The sequence below is a fragment of the Leguminivora glycinivorella genome, chromosome 25 (genome assembly GCF_023078275.1).
Source record: "Leguminivora glycinivorella isolate SPB_JAAS2020 chromosome 25, LegGlyc_1.1, whole genome shotgun sequence".
Classification (NCBI taxonomy): domain Eukaryota; kingdom Metazoa; phylum Arthropoda; class Insecta; order Lepidoptera; family Tortricidae; genus Leguminivora; species Leguminivora glycinivorella.
Window position 1 is genome coordinate 2,919,135 of NC_062995.1, and position 4,018 is coordinate 2,923,152.

Here is a 4,018-nt window from a genome sequence, read left to right on the forward strand (position 1 = left end):
AATTAGAACTAAGAGATGCCGGTAAAATAGGAAAATCGAGACATGTTGATGATGATGTTGCCTTGACCAATTTCGGCCACAGCAACTGTATGTTCTGGAGCAGACAATTGGAATTTTACGAGAGTGTGGCTGTTCCACTCTCTGACGTACCTTTAAATGGCTCGCGTACCCTATTTTATTACTAAATTTCCGAATGCACTTTGGGCACGTCAGCACGACTCCAATTGTAAGACATTGAGGACGGCAGGCGAGTTTTAAGTTCATCTCATTTCCTGTCGAGTTCAATGAGACGTGTTTCATATCATATTATTTTTCTCTATCATGTCGAAATGTCGCTATTCGGAACGCTACACTGCCTTACGAGGTACGTTATGTTATCTGGGATATACCTGGGAAAATCGAAATTCACCAATTTTAAGTATTCTATATCACTCTAAAGCCTGGCGTTCACTGAGGTGGAATCGAGTTCTCATACATTTAAATGTGAATCGATGCATCGCTAATGGACGCAATTTCATAAGAAATGTAGAAAACGAATTAACGAGGCTCGACTCGGCGAGCCTAGTGAACGCCAGGTTTAATGACGTCATGGGCTCATGGGAGGAATGTAGGAAAAATAGAGATCCCGAATTTAAACAGCTGCAATATTCCCGGTAATATTTCTGACCTTTGCCGCTCAAAATCTCAAATATGCAGGTATTTTCGTTGACTAGTGGAAAACCCTCCCCTCGGTTTGGTACTAAAATTTTAGGTAGGTAGATTAATCGGTATCGTCTCATAAATATATTGTCAAGTTCTTAAATTTGTCCCAATCTGCCTTCGTCACCCATTCTCCATTCGTCACTTTCGTCAGTAGAATGGATGAGCCAAGTAAAATGAGATAAAGTAGAAAAGTTCCAGAAACAATCGTAAATTGACCTACCAACGCGCATAAATACTTTAAATTTTATTTCAATTATCAATGTTGTGTAAAATAAAATATCTTCTTCCTCGGTTCCTCATGGCTAACTGTCGCGACCGCGTGAGGCCGTTATTATGCGCACGAAAATGAAATATACGACAAAGAAATTTTGCGCGGCTGGAAATAATATGAATAGTAGTTGTTTCTTACCTGTGGCAACACTATGAACCACTATGGTAGTGGTTATTATTCTCTTTGGTGGTAGTTTTAAAATTAAATTTCAAAACTACGAACTGAGAAAAAAGTGTACGTTTAGCAATTTTGGATAAAAAGGGATAAAGATTTTGGTTACGGTCCTTTAGCAATTACTCTTCAAATTTTTTCGTAAATAGTTAATTATTTCATGTATAGCTGCGAAATTGCAGAGAAGTTATGAATGAATTCCTTGGTAAATTCGCCTTACACTTTTGCAGCACACTGTACTTTTGAAAATTGGTACAGTTACAGTTATACCTGTTATTATATATTTTTCAGTACAGATGGTGTTTTTTTTTACGCACTATTGCGAGAAGTGGTTCATTATATGTCAGGTCGAAACTTCGGAGGTCCATCTGTACTGAAAAACGTCGTTCGATACACGTGCGAAAAGGAAATTCGTAACTCGTGTCGATTTAAAACACCCCCTTCGGTCGTGTTTTAATTTATCGCCACTCGTTTCGAACTTCCTTTTTTTCGCACTTGTATCGTAATGTACTATTGTGGTTATACGACGAGGTGTGCATATGTATCGTACTTATTATAAGCCTGACCACAAATATATAATTACTAGCTTTTTCCGCGGCTTCGCTCGCGTTAGAATGAGACAAAAAGTAGCCTGTCACTCTCCATCCCTTCAACTATCTCGACTTAAAAAATCACGTCAATTCGTCGCTCCGTTTTTCCGTGAAAGACGGACATACAAACAGATACACACTTTCTCATTTATATTATAAATAATAAATATAAATAAGTATGGATTGTCAGGAGGGCGCTGTTATTCTGATGTATGGGCTGACAGTTCAGTATGTATGAAGAAAATAGTTCCAATGAAATTCCGCAAGATGGCGCGTTGTCATATATTTCTGGTCAGGCAAATATGATCATAGGCAACATGCCATCCTTTTTCTTCACGTTGGAGAAAAAGGGAGGCATACAGACCTATGATCATATTTCTATGATAAACATAATGATAGTGGACTATCGGCCTAAGCAAATACTATGTAAACTCTACGAGTTAATACGTGCAGCTCGGTGCCAAAGTTGGCAAGTGGTTGGCAACATGCACACTAGCGCTCCTAGGGGCATGAGTTGATCAAAATAGTTTAGTTTCATACAGCATAAAATTAAAAAAAATTACAAATTCTTATTTTTTTGTTTTATTCCGTCTAAAAATGTTAAAGTAGATCAAGTAATAGCATTTTCTATTTTAATTTATTCAAATAAAAGTCTGAACAACTACTTTGATCAACTCGAACCGCTAGATGGCGCTAGTAAAATTGTTGCCGCTCAATTGTATGGGAAACGTCAGAAGCTGCACGTATTAACTCTAGAGTTTATATAGTATTTGGCCTAAGTCACTACAATCTTCAGTCGTCACGAGTGGGAATTAATTTACGGGGAGTAAAGAATGAACAAAATCTTGTCATTGTTTGAAATAGTTTTATTCTATAATTTATTTATTTTTAGCGCAACGTTGGGATAATATGTGGCATAAGATATTTCATTTAAGATGTTACATACTTATTTAAGATGTTAAGTGCGTTTTCACATTATCCGATCCGATATCGAATGTCAGACCGATATCCCATATATTACAGGCGCCATCTTGGATTTTTTCCATTGAAATCCTTCCGACGTCCGATATCGGATCGGCTAATGTGAAAACGGACTAAGAGTGTAAACCAGTTATCCGTTATCCATGAAAATAATTTACTTTTGAACCATGGTTCAAGCTAAAATAAATATAAAATGCTTTTCCCCTCACTAGCTCGGAAACACGTGTTTTATCCTTTAATACCAGCGGGTAAAAACGCGTTTTATCCACTAGTGGGTAAAGTAATTTGACCTTGAATAAAGTCAAAATAACTGCTTTAAAATTGATAAAAGTAGGTGAATCTAGTAATAAAGATGATTTACCACCTGTGGAACTACTGGAAGCAGTGATAAACGCATTTTTTGCGTTGTAGTTTCCTCGCTATAGTGAGGGGAAAAGTTTTGTGTTACACTCGGGTGCAAATGTATTTTACTTCTCGTGTGTTAAAAAACTCGCAAGTTCAGGATTCTATTCTCGAACCACTCGCTTCGCTCGTGGTTCAACTATAGAATCCTTTCGCTTGCTCGTTTTTCAATTCCACACTCGGCGTTAAAATACAACTTTGCCCCCTTGTATAACAAATAACTATTGTATATAGCTAGCCGAACAGGTTTCGGGTAAAGTTAAATTCAGATTTTTCGAAGTTGAATTATATAGAGGATCCTGCACGGCTAGCACATGTTTGGCGCGACAGTACCTCTCGGCGACTTAAATTACGTCCTTTTCTAATTGTATTAATGACATAAGGACGGGTAGTCTATCTAGCGGCGATATATTTTCGCGTCAATCATGTGCTAGTTCTCCTAATTCACAGCATAGATTAATACAAATCATTATTCCCTGCTTCAAACAGAAGTATAACTTCTAAAATTATGGCTAACAGAGTAATATTTTAACAACAAAATGCGATTTTATACTTGCAAATAACATTAGTAAAACATTTCAAAATTATTTTGCATAGAAAGACACCTTCAAACATTTATCTCCAATAGTACATAGGTATGTATAAGAAAAACACACGCTTGGCACTTAATCCTATATAAAATGGTCAGAACAAAATTTTAGTAAAAATCACAATAAATCTATATCCATATAAAGATGGAACACTAATAACTGCATATAAATATCTTAGAATTAGGAATAAAATCTAAATATACCTATTTCAAAAAGTTAAATATTAAGAACAAGTTAAGGCTTCTCATTTTTCAAAAGTAACTTAGCTTAACATTAACAATTTTGGATATTTCTAAGTCATTATGAAGAAA